Genomic DNA, 18,120 nt, shown 5'->3' with positions numbered 1-18,120 from the left:
CAATCGCAACAGAGTGGGCCAGCTAACCAATCGGAGCAGACTGGGCTCTGGTTTCAGACGGAAAACTATTTAAAACATAAATAAATCAAAATGTGTATTTGAAATTCTTGAATGGTTTTAACAGGAACTAATTATATATACTATGCAAGCGCATGTTGGTTAATAATTCGACAAGGTTGCAAAATCCGGTATTTAGACGTGTTTACGTTGAGCGCAGATATTGAGCTCCGTCCATTTGCTCGGATCTATATAAACAGAACACAACGAAGGAGAAGCAGCGTTGTAAATTGAATAGCGATCGATAAATCAATTTGTTATTGTCGTCCAGTTTGGACCCAAACCACAGAACCCCCCCCCCCTAAATGAAAACCCTGATTAATGAAAAGCTTCTACATTAGCATGCGTGCACAACACCCGCATGCTAATTCAGACCAGCTGTTTAACCTTCTCTCTTGTCCATGTGTCTCTATGCCCCCCCCCCATATGGGAGATATCTTTAGAATGACTCGACCTGCCTGTTCCCATCTCCTCCTCCCTCCTCCCCCCCCCCCCTCCACGACCTTTCTGCAGTCTCTCCTGCTGACCTTGTTTCCTGTCACCTCACACCACGAGACACCCGTCATCAGGATACAAAAAAAGAAACTGTATTTAATTACAATTACATCAAAAAGTCATCGGATTACATTTAAATAAAATGTACATTAGATACAGTTATGATATATTATAGGTACTGAATTAATGTCCTTTATATTTAGGCTATTCTTTATTTTAAATACATGTCAGCATTTCTTTTCTTTCAGCAGCTACAAGGTGAGACGATGCCAAAACATTTAGGACAAAAAAACACGTTTTATATATTTTTTAACGCAGTCGACACCTGATTAATTAAACAAAAATACACATGATGAATGTATTAAGCTTAAACAGCATTTGTATTCTATTACGGTCACTACATTGTTGATAATAACTGTGTAACGTATACCTGGCTGCTAAACCTCGTTACTGTAGGTATGTCTCTTGTGTTTTGTAGATCGTGTAACTTGCTGCTCTCTCAAGCCCTGGGCCTGTTTTTCAGGTTTCAGGCTCAAACATGCTTTGCCCAAAACAAATGACTATAACTTAACTTCTAAAAGGTTTATATGAGTAATTTTTTATTTTTATTTTTATTTATCCTTTATTTATCCAGGAATGTCCCATTGAGATACAAGATCTCTTCTTCCAGGGAGTCCTGACCAACACGGCACACAACAAGTTTCAACATAAAACAAAGGCATTAAACAAAAAAAACATACAATTCAAATATAAATACAGAAGGCCATTTGTGCAGTGGCAAGAAGCATAATCACATCAGCAATAGCATCAGGTAAAACAGTTACATGTTTCATGAAGGGCTAATCGTAGCATACCTTTAAAAGCATTTACAGTAGGAAGTGCCTCTAGACAAAGTTTTACTTGCAGCGTATTCCATAAAAAGGGAGCATAGTGGGAGAATGCAGCTTTACCAAGCTCTGACTGCATCAAAGCAAGGTTACATCTGTGAGTTGGGTGTAGAAGTGTCAGAATCAATATAGATGTTTCTGTGTCAGAGTCAATTCAGATGGAACATAGTAAAAAAAGGTAAATTCTTACCTTCGCCTAAAAAAACCCCATTACTTCTAGTGAAACCCACCCTTGAATGATGGGATGGTAGACTAGAAGCTTTAGGAATCCAAAGTAGAACATATAATAAGTACCCTGTATTAAGATTGAAGCAAAACAAGTTACATTTGACCTTTTTAGCGAGGTTTAGCAAAAAGTAGTCCAGGCGACTCACATTTTGGCACATTTGGATACTATCAGTGTCATGTGACCTTTTTCAGGTACCATACTGTAGTGACGCGTTCCCCCCCGGGTATCAGGGGGCCGGGCTTAAGTACCGTCAAACTATGTGCAATATATACTTATATACATATGCCATCTTTAATAACTGTAATATCTGAACTGCTACAGGATTTGATTTGATTTGTAGATTTGAATTTTTTTTTGTTTTTATCTTTTTTTAGCATATTATTTATTATTTAAATTATATAAACCTTCCATGTAATACGAGGGGAATCGTGCAATTTTAATTTATCTATTATTTATTTATGTACATATTCCCTTTTTTTAAGTCCCATTTATTGTTTGTCTTGTTGTTGCGTGTTGGCACCTTGAGTCTGTTATAATGTCGTTGTACTTGTACAATGACAAATAAAGTTCTATCTATCTATTATATTACAACTTAGTACTTTTTTTAACGCATGTAAGATATTCAACACTAAGCTGTCTGTGGCTCTTTCCTGCTGTCACGCTGCACACTTCCCCTCAGTGGGACTAATAAAGTTATTCTGATTCTGATACGAAATATCTTGGTTTCTTCTTTTATTGTGTATTTTTTGCATTTTAAGAAATCATTTGGACGTAACAACACTTAGATACCTGAGGTTAAGTAAAACATATTATTATTTATTTTTGTCTTATTTGTAATTGCATTGCATTTGATATTGAGGAAATCCAAAGAAGGTAATCAGATTACTTTTTTATTTTGATACTTTGATAATAAAAATTGAAGTCCTTTATTATGCCTTTTTGGACATGTAACTAGTTATGGTAACAGATTACATTTTAAAGTAACCAATCGCCGCTCATTTCCTCCCCCTTTCTGTCCCTTAGTCCCGCCCCCTGGATCCCTCTCCCCCCCCCCCCTCTGCAGCTGTACATACTCTGCTTTTTAATTAGACCGACCCACTATAGCTCCACCTCCTCCTCCCTCCCTCCCAAGGATACAGGGGCTTGCATGGCGACACAGAGGGGAGGTCATGATGGAGAGACGCAGAGAGAAAGGGGGAGAGAGGGAAGACGGGGGGAAGTGAGAGGATAACTGGCTGTTTGCTCACTCTTGTCTTCTTGCTCCCCCTCCTGTCCATTCACTTCCACTTACAGACGAGGCAGCAGGATGGAGGAAACGGTTCCCACGTGAACGCCAGGAATCCACGGGAGGACGGGAGAGAGGAGAAGAAGAAGACTCAAAGCAGAGAGGGAAAGGGGGACACGGAGGGACTGCAAACAGAGGGGAGAAGAGCCAACGTGAACGCCGGAGGGATGGAGGAAACGTGAAGGAATAGCGGAGGAGAAGAGGAGCCACAGAGGGGGAGAAAGATGAGGTATGTGTGACTCAGTTTAGCCTCGCACGCCGAGGGTTTGAACAACATCACACAAGTATCTGCTTCCTGCAACGCAACCGCTCTCCACTTTCCGTCTGTGGATGGAGAGGCAGCGCACGTCCTTTCTGGTGCACACACACGTGTGTGTGTGTGTGTGTGTGTGTGTGTGTGTGTGTGTGTGTGTGTGTGTGTGTGTGTGTGTGTGGTGTGTGTGTGTGTGTGTTGTGTGTGTGTGTGTGTGTGTGTGTGTGTGTGTGGTGTGTGTGTGTGTGTGTGTGTGTGTGTGTGTGTGTGTGTGTGTGTGTGTGTGTGTGTGTGTGTGTGTGTGTGTCATTTCAAGCAGCGTGTGAAATTGTTAATGCGTTTGAATAATATTAGAGTGCGTTTACATTTGCAAACCCTCCACGAGGCTCAATTAACTCTCATAGCAATCTTGTCATTGACACGCGTGATACAAATGTAATTGCACACACACTCTCTCGTGCACACTCTCTCGTGCACACTCTCTCATGCACACGCTGTGCCGGCGCAGGTGTGCGGGGACGCTGCTGTTAGTGCGGTGTGCTCCTGGTCTGCACACGGCACTGTTTACCTCGTGTTTCAAAGCGGCCGTCTCCAACTCGTCCAGCGGGTCCGAGCCGTAACATCATAATGCACTACAGATGGTTCCCTTGGTTTCGCTGCACACGTTCTGACATGCTCACTTTTAACAAACTATCTTTTAACAAAACATTATTGCCTAACTTTTCTTTTATTGATTTGTTCTTTTCCAGTTTTCTTTTTCCTTCATTTCTACACGTTTGACGAAATAAATGCCATTATTATATTGATGATGATGATGGTGCACGGGAGGGCTACTCCCATAAGCTTCAGCCCTCCCGCTTCTACTCATTGTGTTCATTTGTGTGTATGAAATATGCGTTTTTGTTTTTGTATGATTTTAGTAGAATAAATAATTCAAATCAAAACAAAAAAAGAACCTGACGTTTCTCATGAAAGATAAGTGCAACTGTTTTAGTTCACCATTTACACACGTGCCTTACAACAGATCACAGAGTAACTATGCGGGGCGGTGGTGGCGAAGTCGAAGGCTTGGCAACTGGAAGGTCACCGGTTCAAGTCCCGGAAAGACCAAGTGCTACCGAGGTGTCCCTGAGCAAGGCACAAAATGGCAGCACACTGCTCCTAACACTAGGATGGGTCGAGTGCAGACAAACAATTTCCCCACGAGGGATTAATAAAAGTCCATCTTTTTTCTTTTTAACTAACATTTAGTCCCCGCTATCTGGAACTGAGCAATATCGTTTTTTACTTTATGATAAAGTCAGGATCTAGAAATGACATTCATTCCACACCTGTGTAGTATCACTACACTACAGTGGGAACTGTTAAGGAAGAAGGCCACATACCCCCTCCATGTAAATAAAATGTGCACAAAAAGATATCGAAGTTGTGAATATTGCAGTTAAAAGACCAGTTTCGTCACGTGTTTGACGCCCCTAAGCGTCAGCTCTCCTCCATCTCCCAGCATCCAGACATTACATACAGACCTGTCTTCCACCACTTCATTTAGAAGTTAAAGTACCCCCAAGCGTTCACTGGCTCTATGGATGTGTCTGTCTGCAGGTGTCTCTGTTGGACTGACGGCAGCTCGGCTTTCTGACGTCAGTTTGGACACTGCATGCTGCTGTGAACCGGACTCATCCATCTTTGTATATATCTGCAGGGTTTTGGGAAGACAAACCTCTCTGAGTCTGCATAAAGGAAAGAATCAGACACATGGGAGGAATGTGTCTTAGTGCACACTGTTAGGGATTAATTTTGTCTTTACTCCTAGACATTTAACCTTATTCTGTGTGTTGACATTTACGACCATCTGCTTCTAATCTCCCGTAAGGAATGTGTTGATGCAGTCGTATGTTGATAGCTTGACCTACGGGGCATAGGGAGGTTTTGCGAGTGCGAGAACGCTAGCTTCTAAGCTCCAGAGATGTGAGAGACATCTCCTGTGTCTGCAGATGTTTACGCCCATCCCCAATATGTGGATTTGACGCTCTGTAAACTAGTTAAAGGTCTACCAAGATGCGAGGCTGATCAGATTTGACGTGGCAAACCACCCGTGCAGTCAGAACCTTTGACTGCGTGACTTGTGATGTGAGTTTCTCCGGCCGATGCTTGTATTAAAGATCAGTGTTTGACATCAGAACTCCTGCTCGTCCCGTGTCTCCCACTGCATTGCTACACAGAGGTTTCCTCCACACATACGAAAACTCAGTTAAAGACATAGACATACTTTATTGTCATTTCAACAAGGCAAGGCAAGTTTATTTATATAGCACTTTTCAACACAAGGCAATTCAAAGTGCTTTACAAAACATGAAAGAAATTAAGAAAATGGCATTTAAAATCAGTAATTAAAAAGAAAAGATAATAAAAGAAACATTAAAAGAAAAAATACATGGATAAAGTTACAGTGCAGTTTAAGATATGAATAGTTCAATTAAAAGCAGCGGCAAAAATAAAAGTCTTCAGCCTGGATTTAAAAGTAGTCAGAGTTGCAGCGGACCTGCAGGTTTCTGGGAGTTTGTTCCAGATATTTGGAGCATAATAACTGAACGCTGCTTCTCCATGTTTAGTTCTGACTCTGGGGACAGGAAGCTGACCAGTCCCTGAAGACCTGAGAGATCTGGATGGTTCATAGTTTAGCAGGAGGTCAGAAATGTATTTTGGGCCTAAACCATTCAGTGCTTTATAAACCAGCAGCAATATTTAGAAATCTATTCTTTGACACACAGGAAGCCAGTGTGAAGACTTCAGAGCAGGAGTGATGTGATCCACTTTCTTAGTGTCAGTGAGGACTCGAGCAGCGGCGTTCTGAATCAGCTGCAGCTTCCTAATAGATGTTTTAGTGAGACCTGTGAAGACACCATTGCAGTAGTCGAGTCTACTGAAGATAAAGGCATGGACAAGTTTTTCCAGATCCTGCTGTGACATTAGTCTTTTAATCCTAGATATGTTCTTTAGGTGATAGTAGGCTGATTTAGTAACTGTTTTAATGTGACTGTTGAAACTCAGGTCAGAGTCCATGACTACACCTAGATTTCTGGCTTTATCTGTTGTTTTGAACATTGCAGACTGAAGCTCAGCGCTAACTTGTATACGTTCTGCCTTGGCTCCAAAAACCATTACCTCAGTTTATCTTTGTTTAATTGGAGAAAGTTCTGACACATCCAGTCATTGATTTGTTCAATGCACTTACTCAGTGTTTGAATTGGAGCAGTCTCCTGGTGAAATGGTTACGTAAGTGTGTGTGTCATCCGCATAGCTATGGTAACTTCTGTATGTTGGATTCGCTTCAGGTGTGGCAGGACACACTACCACTTCGTCAGAACCTTCCAAAAGAGGCAGCTTTGTACAAAATATAGGGCAATCTTTATTTTAACAACACAGTTCATTGGTAAGAGGAGAGGAGGCGAGTCCACGGGGCTCCAGAAACCCCCACTAGACGGTGGAGTCCACTTTTAAATACACTTCAGCAGGGCTAGTTCTACTAGCGTTTAGCGCGGCACACCACACCAAGAACACGGCATGCACACACCCTCTGCCGGAGGCACACAACTAGGCAACATGAACACACACAGCACACACACACTACAATGACCCAACCAACACTTTAGGGTGAGAGCTCCAATTGGTGGTAGCCTCTCCCCTGCTGCTCTCCTTCCATACGCTGTAAAATACTTCTAAAATCAGACGTACAACGATATACATGGGTGTACGTAACCCTCCCCCGGGGTCTACGCTTGGGACGCCGTCCGACTCCCCGGGGATCGGCTTCGCTGGACGACGTGAACTGAGTCACTTCAGCTGGTGTCCGTGCTGCTTGGGCACCGCCGTGCGTACGGAGGGACCGCGGCTCGCCCTCACTAAAACAGTGTACTATTTAAAAACGACATTTCGTTGTACTGGCTTACAGGAACAGGACAATATAAAAACTTGCTGAAATAGTGACGTGGTGCTGATACAATTAAAGAAAGTGTGCGTTTTAAAATATAAAGACTTACTATACATATAAATAAAATAGACATACTATATACAAAATATGTGCCCTTTACACAGCGTAAAGTAATCTTGATGTTACTGGTCTACTTGCTGTTCAGCAGTCTGATGGGAGAAAGCTATTGAAGATACGAGGTACAAAAACAACCACAAAATAATAACTATTTAAAAAAAACTATTATACATATAGGATTTAGACAAATATTTACATCACCAAAAACGACATTATACTAGAATAAAATACTAACTAAATATGTGCAGTATTGTGTAAGTGGAAAGCTGTGTATACTGACAGTTAGCTTGTGTACACATATGGGTTTTGCAGAACTGGCAGTACTTAAATCAAGTAAATAACGACGAGATACTGTTGCATAGAATGCAGATTCCCGTGCATCCTCAAATATGCTCACAGTTGGCTAAGTGTGCTTATCACAATCCATTGGCCTACATGTAGGGATTGCATATTAGTCAGAGGATTTTGGAGAGGACAGATGGAACAAACCGTCGCTGGCTCTCGAGGTAAAAGTAATCTCCTTCAAGGAAGCGAGAAGCAGCTGTCCTCTGAGTGATGAGCGATGCCATATTCGTACTGGAACAAGTTAGAGCAGTGATTCTCAAATGGGGGTACGCGGACCCCTAGGGGTACGTTGGGGTACTGCAGGGGGTACGCGAGATTTAAAAAAAAAAGAAAAAAAAGAAAAGTTAATTAAAAAAATGCCATGTATGATTACAAAAATAATCTTAGTACAATAAGTTAAATAAAATATTCCTGGAACCACCAAGGGGGTCCTCATAAACATGTCAAATTGGTGTATTGTACTTTATAGTTTTGCATAATATATCATTTTGTTAAACGGATATTACTTCAGTTGAAAAACTCCTTCGAAAAATCAGTTTAATTTTTTTTTCTTTCATGCATAAAATGAAAATATCTTTAGTTTGTTGTAAAGGAGTTAATAAATCACTATATTGGAATTATTTGTACAGGCTTTTCCGGGGTCGGTCAGGGGGTACTTGGCTGAGAAAATGTTTCAAAGGGGGTACACGACTGAAACAGGTTTGAGAAGCACTGGGATAGAGAGTGAGAGAAACATACAAGGTGTGTGTGGGAGAGAAACTCCCTCCGGAGGGAACACGGGGCTGTTAGCCTTTGCACACCATTTAGTTTCAAACGTTGCTATTTCTGGTGCTGCACACGTGATATGCCGGTGCGCTTCCTCAGCCGCGGTGCCGAACACAATCGCTCTATTTTGTTGTGAGAAAGAAAAACCTTCAAGCTTTCTGTTTGTGGAATATACAATTGTTCTTCTTCTTAGTATACTACCATAAAAGTGCAGCTGGTGTCTGGTAAACGTGGCTTCCTGTGACGACCGACGGTCACAAAGAAACGAAGCAGCCTTTGCATCTCGAACATGTCGTCTGACGGGAATAACAACGTGCGGCCTCGGGTATAAAGAGTTAACAATCGTGATTTCATTTCACGATTTCATTCATTCAGGCTTCAGATGTCATCAGTCGGAGGCGGCCGCTTCGGTGACGCTGTGTCAGCTCGAATTTCACCGAGGACGACATATTTGACTTCAAATGTACAAACAGACACAAAGCAGTTTGTCAAAGCGAGGTTCTGGGGGTCCGGCTTTGCTTATGGATGCACGTAGATCTGTCTTTGTGCCGACGACGCCCTTTCTGGGCTTACATCTGCATTTATTTATGTCCTCGCTGGTTTTATTGTATCAAATAAAAGCCTTCTGTTGGAGCCGCTGCTGTGCTGCGCTTCGCTGTTCTGCTTACCTCACAGAATGCCCCTCTGCGGGCGACTCTCAAGGAGCCCTCCCTGCATGTGAGATGTGTGGACAACAGCACAAAGGCTGGTGCACTTGTGCATGTGTTGTGTGAGCGCTAAGTCCCTGTGACAGAGTGCAGGTATTACCCGTACCTTGCCTTTGCTCACAGGCCAACAACCGATCGCATGGCGTTTCTTTGTTCCTCTCCAGCTCGCCCTTAAACGCCCCGACACGCTGATGCTCCTGATTTACCACTTCGCTGAACCCTAACCGTGACATTTCCTCTGCTGCCAGGGGTTCCTCCCTCCGCCTCCTCTTCCTCCCTCCGCCTCCCCTTCCTCCTGCTTTATTCACAGTAGCATCTCTAAATATAACCCTCCTCTTCCTCCTGTGCCTCCTCTTCATCTCAGTCCTGTCTGACAATTTTAAGTGTGTCCTCGACAATGCGATCTGACACGGCTTTACATAACACTTCCACAGCACCTTCCTCTGCGCCTCGGCACGGGGACACCCAAAGGTGTGTTATTGGCATGGATGCAGTTTTCTATATCCCTGAAAGCCTTTCGAGAAATATAAAGAATATTTATTAGATCTGCACAACCACACTCTCGGGGGCTTGTGCTTTGGAGGGATCTTCCTGCTGATGTTCAGGTGTATATCAGTAGGTAGTGTCTCTACTTTAAAGAGTCCTCTCCTGCATATCAGTATGTAGTGTCTCTACTTTAAAGAGTCCTCTCCTGCATATCAGTAGGTAGTGTCTCTACTTTAAAGAGTCCTCTCCTGCTGATGTTCAAGTGTATATCAGTGTGTAGTGTCTCTACTTTAAAGAGTCCTCTCCTGCTGATGTTCAGGTGTATATCAGTATGTAGTGTCTCTACTTTAAAGAGTCCTCTCCTGCTGATGTTCAGGTGTATATCAGTATGTAGTGTCTCTACTTTAAAGAGTCCTCTCCTGCTGATGTTCAGGTGTATATCAGTAGGTAGTGTCTCTACTTTAAAGAGTCCTCTCCTGCTGATGTTCAGGTGTATATCAGTATGTAGTGTCTCTACTTTAAAGAGTCCTCTCCTGCTGATGTTCAGGTGTATATCAGTATGTAGTGTCTCTACTTTAAAGAGTCCTGTCCTGCTGATGTTCAAGTGTATATCAGTGTGTAGTGTCTCTACTTTAAAGAGTCCTCTCCTGCTGATGTCCAGGTGTATATCAGTATGTAGTGTCTCTACTTTAAAGAGTCCTCTCCTGCTGATGTTCAGGTGTATATCAGTATGTAGTGTCTCTACTTTAAAGAGTCCTCTCTTGCTGATGTTCAGGTGTATATCAGTATGTAGTGTCTCTACTTTAAAGAGTCCTCTCCTGCTGATGTTCAGCTGTATATCAGTATGTAGTGTCTCTACTTTAAAGAGTCCTCTCCTGCTGATGTTCAGGTGTATATCAGTATGTAGTGTCTCTACTTTAAAGAGTCCTCTCCTGCTGATGTTCAGGTGTATATCAGTGTGTAGTGTCTCTACTTTAAAGAGTCCTCTCCTGCTGATGTTCAGGTGTATATCAGTATGTAGTGTCTCTACTTTAAAGAGTCCTCTCCTGCTGATGTTCAGGTGTATATCAGTAGGTAGTGTCTCTACTTTAAAGGGTCCTCTCCTGCTGATGTTCAGGTGTATATCAGTAGGTAGTGTCTCTACTTTAAAGAGTCCTCTCCTGCTGATGTTCAGGTGTATATCAGTGTGTAGTGTCTCTACTTTAAAGAGTCCTCTCCTGCATATCAGTATGTAGTGTCTCTACTTTAAAGAGTCCTCTCCTGCATATCAGTATGTAGTGTCTCTACTTTAAAGAGTCCTCTCCTGCTGATGTTCAGGTGTATATCAGTATGTAGTGTCTCTACTTTAAAGAGTCCTCTCCTGCTGATGTTCAGGTGTATATCAGTATGTAGTGTCTCTACTTTAAAGAGTCATCTCCTGCTGATGTTCAGGTGTATATCAGTGTGTAGTGTCTCTACTTTAAAGAGTCCTCTCCTGCTGATGTTCAGGTGTATATCAGTATGTAGTGTCTCTACTTTAAAGAGTCCTCTCCTGCTGATGTTCAGGTGTATATCAGTCTGTAGTGTCTCTACTTTAAAGAGTCCTCTCCTGCTGATGTTCAGGTGTATATCAGTATGTAGTGTCTCTACTTTAAGAGTCCTCTCCTGCTGATGTTCAGGTGTATATCAGTATGTAGTGTCTCTACTTTAAAGAGTCATCTCCTGCTGATGTTCAGGTGTATATCAGTGTGTAGTGTCTCTACTTTAAAGAGTCCTCTCCTGCTGATGTTCAGGTGTATATCAGTATGTAGTGTCTCTACTTTAAAGAGTCCTCTCCTGCTGATGTTCAGGTGTATATCAGTCTGTAGTGTCTCTACTTTAAAGAGTCCTCTCCTGCTGATGTTCAGGTGTATATCAGTATGTAGTGTCTCTACTTTAAAGAGTCCTCTCCTGCTGATGTTCAGGTGTATATCAGTAGGTAGTGTCTCTACTTTAAAGAGTCCTCTCCTGCTGATGTTCAGGTGTATATCAGTAGGTAGTGTCTCTACTTTAAAGAGTCCTCTCCTGCTGATGTTCAGGTGTATATCAGTAGGTAGTGTCTCTACTTTAAAGAGTCCTCTCCTGCTGATGTTCAGGTGTATATCAGTAGGTAGTGTCTCTACTTTAAAGAGTCCTCTCCTGCTGATGTTCAGGTGTATATCAGTATGTAGATGAGTCGAGCCGTTTCGTAGCAAGCCGTGGAAACGCTGCAATAGTGTCAGCATGGCTCAGCATAGTGAGATCAGACTTGACCTTAGCTTTATCATATCACACACACACACACACACACACACACACACACGCCTATATTCACAGTAAAGTCTGTGGTAAATCTTAAATATTAACGAAAAAATAGTTATTACCCTTGCTGGCAGTATGCCTTTGCACACCTTCCTCTCCTGCAGGGTGATTGATCTCTTGTCTGCCAATAAAGCTCAACATGAAAATGTCACATGTAGGGAAGAGCTCGCCTCAGCCCAGGAGCGAAGCCCGCGCAGCATTAAGAGGGTCCGGATTCATTAAACTGTCAGCGTAAATTTTGATCCGAAGGTAGTTTGCGGGCCGAGATGGAGGAACTGTGAGAGGAGGGACGAAGAGAGGCAGCGGGGGAGATTGCCGCTGAGCGAGGGATGGTGGAGGAAGAGGAAGAAAGATGTCAGTGACGGTGGTGTACACAACATGAGAAGAGCAGATGGAGGGTCGGGTCAGGACGGCTCCCAGAGAACGAGTAAGGCTAATGGTCCTGAGACTGGTGGAGGACATCTGTCATGGTGAATGTTTAAAGGAGAGTGCTTCTTACCAGAAATGGCTCGGAAGACTGGCAGACGCTGTTAAATGGGATGATGACTAAATGGGAGGACAGGAAACATGGTGTTATCCAGGAAAGAAATCATCAAGGTCAAACGTACGGAGGCCGACAGGTGCACACGCATCCAACGGCTCAAAACATGTCCATTAGGAGAGACGCGCCGCAGCTGGGAGACCAGGGGACACTAAAGAGTGACGCACACAGCTGGGAGACCAGGGGACACTAAAGAGTGACGCACACAGCTGGGAGACCAGGGGACACAAAAAAGTTGAACTCTTTAGTGTCCCCTGGTCTCCCAGCTGTGTGCGTCACTTTTTAGTGTCCCCTGGTCTCCCAGCTGTGTGCGTCACTTTTTAGTGTCCCCTGGTCTCCCAGCTGTGTGCGTCACTCTTTAGTGTCCCCTGGTCTCCCAGCTGTGTGCGTCACTCTTTAGTGTCCCCTGGTCTCCCAGCTGTGTGCGTCACTCTTTAGTGTCCCCTGGTCTCCCAGCTGTGTGCGTCACTCTTTAGTGTCCCTTGGTCTCCCAGCTGTGTGCGTCACTCTTTAGTGTCCCCTGGTCTCCCAGCTCTGTGCGTCACTCTTTAGTGTCCCCTGGTCTCCCAGCTGTGTGCGTCACTCTTTAGTGTCCCCTGGTCTCCCAGCTGTGTGCGTCACTCTTTAGTATCCCCTGGTCTCCCAGCTGTGTGCGTCACTCTTTAGTGTCCCCTGGTCTCCCAGCTGTGTGCGTCACTCTTTAGTGTCCCCTGGTCTCCCAGCTGTGTGCGTCACTCTTTAGTGTCCCCTGGTCTCCCAGCTGTGTGCGTCACTCTTTAGTGTCCCCTGGTCTCCCAGCTGTGTGCGTCACTCTTTAGTGTCCCCTGGTCTCCCAGCTGTGTGCGTCACTCTTTAGTGTCCCCTGGTCTCCCAGCTGTGTGCGTCACTCTTTAGTGTCCCCTGGTCTCCCAGCTGTGTGCGTCACTCTTTAGTGTCCCCTGGTCTCCCAGCTGTGTGCGTCACTCTTTAGTGTCCCCTGGTCTCCCAGCTGTGTGCGTCACTTTTTAGTGTCCCCTGGTCTCATAGCTGTGTGCGTCACTCTTTAGTGTCCCCTGGTCTCCCAGCTGTGTGCGTCACTCTTTAGTGTCCCCTGGTCTCCCAGCTGTGTGCATCACTCTTTAGTGTCCCCTGGTCTCCCAGCTGTGTGCGTCACTCTTTAGTGTCCCCTGGTCTCCCAGCTGTGTGCGTCACTCTTTAGTGTCCCCTGTTTTCCCAGCTGTGTGCGTCACTCTTTAGTGTCCCCTGGTCTCCCAGCTGTGTGCGTCACTTTTTAGTGTCCCCTGGTCTCCCAGCTCTGTACGTCACTTTTTAGTGTCCCCTGGTCTCATAGCTGTGTGCGTCACTCTTTAGTGTCCCCTGGTCTCCCAGCTGTGTGCGTCACTCTTTAGTGTCCCCTGGTCTCCCAGCTGTGTGCGTCACTCTTTAGTGTCCCCTGGTCTCCCAGCTGTGTGCGTCACTCTTTAGTGTCCCCTGGTCTCCCAGCTGTGTGCGTCACTTTTTAGTGTCCCCTGGTCTCCCAGCTGTGTGCGTCACTCGTTAGTGTCCCCTGGTCTCCCAGCTGTGTGCGTCACTTTTTAGTGTCCCCTGGTCTCCCAGCTCTGTACGTCACTTTTTAGTGTCCCCTGGTCTCATAGCTGTGTGCGTCACTCTTTAGTGTCCCCTGGTCTCATAGCTGTGTGCGTCACTCTTTAGTGTCCCCTGGTCTCCCAGCTGTGTGCGTCACTCTTTAGTGTCCCCTGGTCTCCCAGCTGTGTGCGTCACTCTTTAGTGTCCCCTGGTCTCCCAGCTGTGTGCGTCACTCTTTTGTGTCCCCTGGTCTCCCAGCTGTGTGCGTCACTTTTTAGTGTCCCCTGGTCTCCCAGCTGTGTGCGTCACTCTTTAGTGTCCCCTGGTCTCCCAGCTGTGTGCGTCACTCTTTAGTGTCCCCTGGTCTCATAGCTGTGTGCGTCACTCTTTAGTGTCCCCTGTTCTCCCAGCTGTGTGCGTCACTCGTTAGTGTCCCCTGGTCTCCCAGCTGTGTGCGTCACTTTTTAGTGTCCCCTGGTCTCCCAGCTCTGTACGTCACTTTTTAGTGTCCCCTGGTCTCATAGCTGTGTGCGTCACTCTTTAGTGTCCCCTGGTCTCATAGCTGTGTGCGTCACTCTTTAGTGTCCCCTGGTCTCCCAGCTGTGTGCGTCACTCTTTAGTGTCCCCTGGTCTCCCAGCTGTGTGCGTCACTCTTTAGTGTCCCCTGGTCTCCCAGCTGTGTGCGTCACTCTTTAGTGTCCCCTGGTCTCCAGCTGTGTGCGTCACTCTTTAGTGTCCCCTGGTCTCCCAGCTGTGTGGGTCACTCTTTAGTGTCCCCTGGTCTCCCAGCTGTGTGGGTCACTCTTTAGTGTCCCCTGGTCTCCCAGCTGTGTGCGTCACTTTTTAGTGTCCCCTGGTCTCCCAGCTGTGTGCGTCACTCTTTAATGTCCCCTGGTCTCCCAGCTGTGTGCGTCACTCTTTAGTGTCCCCTGTTCTCCCAGCTGTGTGCGTCACTCTTTAGTGTCCCCTGGTCTCCCAGCTGTGTGCGGCACTTTTTAGTGTCCCCTGGTCTCCCAGCTCTGTACGTCACTTTTTAGTGTCCCCTGGTCTCATAGCTGTGTGCGTCACTCTTTAGTGTCCCCTGGTCTCTCAGCTGTGTGCGTCACTCTTTAGTGTCCCCTGGTCTCCCAGCTCTGTACGTCACTCTTTAGTGTCCCCTGGTCTCCCAGCTGTGTGCGTCACTTTTTAGTGTCCCCTGGTCTCCCAGCTCTGTACGTCACTTTTTAGTGTCCCCTGGTCTCATAGCTGTGTGCGTCACTTTTTAGTGTCCCCTGGTCTCCCAGCTGTGTGCGTCACTCTTTAGTGTCCCCTGGTCTCCCAGCTGTGTGCGTCACTCTTTAGTGTCCCCTGGTCTCCCAGCTGTGTGCGTCACTCTTTAGTGTCCCCTGGTCTCCCAGCTGTGTGCGTCACTCTTTAGTGTCCCCTGGTCTCCCAGCTGTGTGCGTCACTCTTTAGTGTCCCCTGGTCTCCCAGCTGTGTGCGTCACTCTTTAGTGTCCCCTGGTGTCCGTTGTGTTTTGAACTTCTTGCAGCGTTTGGTTTCTGCAGCTTTTAGTAAACGCTGCTCATGTGTTGTCACGTTGACTTTGTATTTGCAACGTTTTAGAAACGGCCGCGTGTTTCTCCCAATTTACGTAATTCGGGCCGTTGTCGCGGGTCGGCAGAGCCCGGCCTCAATACGAACGGATTGTAGTACGCTATAAATACACACGTGTGTGTCAGCCCCTCTATCCAGTAAGTGAACTGTGTTCCATTTGCTTACTGATAAGAAAGTAACAAGCCGTCCCGTGGTTTGTTTGTAAACGCTTTAATATTTCTGAGTGTGCGGTTGATATTTCCCCTCGAGGCTCCGTCGGCTGCGGCTTTAATCATAATTAATCCTAATAACCATGTTTTTTTTAAAGGGGTTGACAGTGGGGGCGCGGTTGTGACAAAGATCCTCCTTCAGAGCCCGAGAAAGAAAAGAGAGGAAAAGAGTGGACGTAAATAAAAGTGGCAGCCCCCCTTGGGTATCTCTCTCCCTGAATAACCTGGGCTCTGCGGAGGAGTCACTAATTAACCCCCCCCCCCCCCGTCACTGTCAGGATATCACAAGGGGATAACAAGGATCCATCGATGGGGCAATGCAGACGGCAGCCGAATGTGGCTCAGACAGGAAGTGGAAGTGATTTATATATATACGCGTATCGAGGCCACATCGTCACGAAGAGGCCGCAGAATCGGACTGACGAGAACATGCTACTGAATGCAGCGAGGCAGGCAGGCTGTCGCAGTGACCAGATGATTCAGAAAGGATGTCACCGTGGCACATCATCAAGGACGGATAACGGGGCTGTGCAACATGGAGGGGAAGAGAAATCTGTAAGCCACACACACGGGAGGAATAACTCACCGAGCCCTGAGCAGAAACAACCATGAATAACACTGATGTACGTGCATGCATACAGGGTGGGGGTTACATGTAGCTGGATACACACGTGGATAAAAGTGACACGGGGAAAAGTTAGACGAGACAAAAAAAAGTGCAGGCAGGATTATTAAAACAACAGCAGAAATGTACGTTCTTGCCTTCTTCAGATAGACTGAGCTCTTTCGGTTGTTCCCTTTCCTGCAGTGTGTGGTTTACTGTAGGTTTGTGTGCATGTAAACGGTCTGCAAAGGCTAAAATCCCAAAGTTCCTCGTTTTCAGGTTCATATTAGTGAATTTAAAGCCTGTGACATATTGACATGCTTTTAGAAGGCGTTTCAGGCAGGGGGGGGGGGGAGATTTTAGTCTTTGCAGGCCATTTACATGCACACAAACCTAATGAACACACTAGAGCAGGGGTGTCAAACTCAAGGCCCGGGGGCCAAATCCGGCCCGCGACTTCATTTTCTGTGGCCCCGCAAGAGCTTGCAAAGAAAATAATACGTTTATTATACGTTACATGCCGATTTACAGAAGCACGTTGCCCATAAACTACATGTCCCACAATGCATCTCGTTTTGTGCCATGTGCACTGAAGAGACTTGCAATTATTTGCCCTGGACTTCTACTTTCAGACGTAGTTCATTACTACGTTATTACCCTATCCGATAACAATCCAATGCAGAGGCAATGATGTAATATAATACATTATTTTATATAATATATTTATATAGTCTTAAAAGTTACAACCGGCCCTTTGAGTGCAACCATAATGCTGATGTGGCCCGCGATGAAATTGAGTTTGACACCCCTGCACTAGAGGAAAGGGAAACCCCCAAAAAGCAGAATAGGGCTTCTTTAGTAAAAGGCAGAGAACGCATTTTTATACTTCTTAGGCGCATTCACACTGCGGTACTTTTCCCACAAAGGTTCATGAGAACTTAGTTCATGCGAACTCTTTAGTTCGCATGAACTAAGTACAGATCGCGTTCACACCGGAAAAAGTCCCTGGGGGAGGATTAGGCAAATGAGCTTTGGGTTTACTGGCAGGCCGCAAACCACTTCACGGCGTATACTGCCGCCCAAAGTCCCCGGCCGGAAGTCCCCGGAGTTGGGGAAGGCTTCAGTAGCAGCTGCTGGGAGTCCCAGCAGCTTCTACTGAAGCCTTCCGAGTAAATCGCCAGAACGCCGACACCTCCTCATCTCCACCGCTCCCATGTTTTATTTTGTGTTGCCATAAGTTAGTCTCTGCGTTTCTGCGCTGGGCTAATGCTAATGCTAATAATGCTAATGCGAGGATAATAAAATGGCGGCTTCACAACACTTTTTGGGAGTTTTACGGGGCGTGGTTTGCAATCCGCCCAGCCAATCAGAAATATAGCTCTTTTCTCACAAGAGAGCCGCTCGAAAGTCCCTGCTCTCTAGCAGGGACTTTCGAGGGGGTAAAAAGGTTCGCATGAACTAAGTTCGCATGAGCCTTTGTGGGAAAAGTACCGCAGTGTGAACGCGGCTCATATCGTGGTTTCTTCTTTTCTAAGGCCACATTGTTCTGCTGTCTTAAATAATACACTTGAGCAAAAGACATTTTATTGATATTTCAATTTGTATTTATTTGCATTTGATATTGAGCTAATCCAACAGTAAGGGAAAGTAGGTTACATTGTGATTTTACAAGTAGCCCTGCATACATACAAAAGACAGATATAAAAAAGGTAAGCCTACATAAAGGGA

At 45.4% G+C, this 18,120-nt stretch overlaps 1 protein-coding gene across 2 annotated transcripts in view; it reads left to right on the top strand.

The window, feature by feature from the left end:
- Positions 1 to 2,814: 2,814 nt before the first annotated feature.
- The window catches only part of LOC117442797 (uncharacterized), a 79,365-nt gene continuing 64,059 nt past the window's right edge, over positions 2,815 to 18,120 (top strand). For both annotated transcript variants that reach the window (XM_071202488.1, XM_034078761.1), the window contains exon 1: positions 2,815 to 3,182. The gene's annotated coding sequence lies outside the window, so the exon portion shown is untranslated. The remainder of the gene's footprint in view (positions 3,183 to 18,120) is intronic.

This window comes from Pseudochaenichthys georgianus, unplaced genomic scaffold (genome assembly GCF_902827115.2).
Source record: "Pseudochaenichthys georgianus unplaced genomic scaffold, fPseGeo1.2 scaffold_477_arrow_ctg1, whole genome shotgun sequence".
Taxonomy (NCBI): domain Eukaryota; kingdom Metazoa; phylum Chordata; class Actinopteri; order Perciformes; family Channichthyidae; genus Pseudochaenichthys; species Pseudochaenichthys georgianus.
This window is presented reverse-complemented; position numbering and strand designations above follow the sequence as displayed.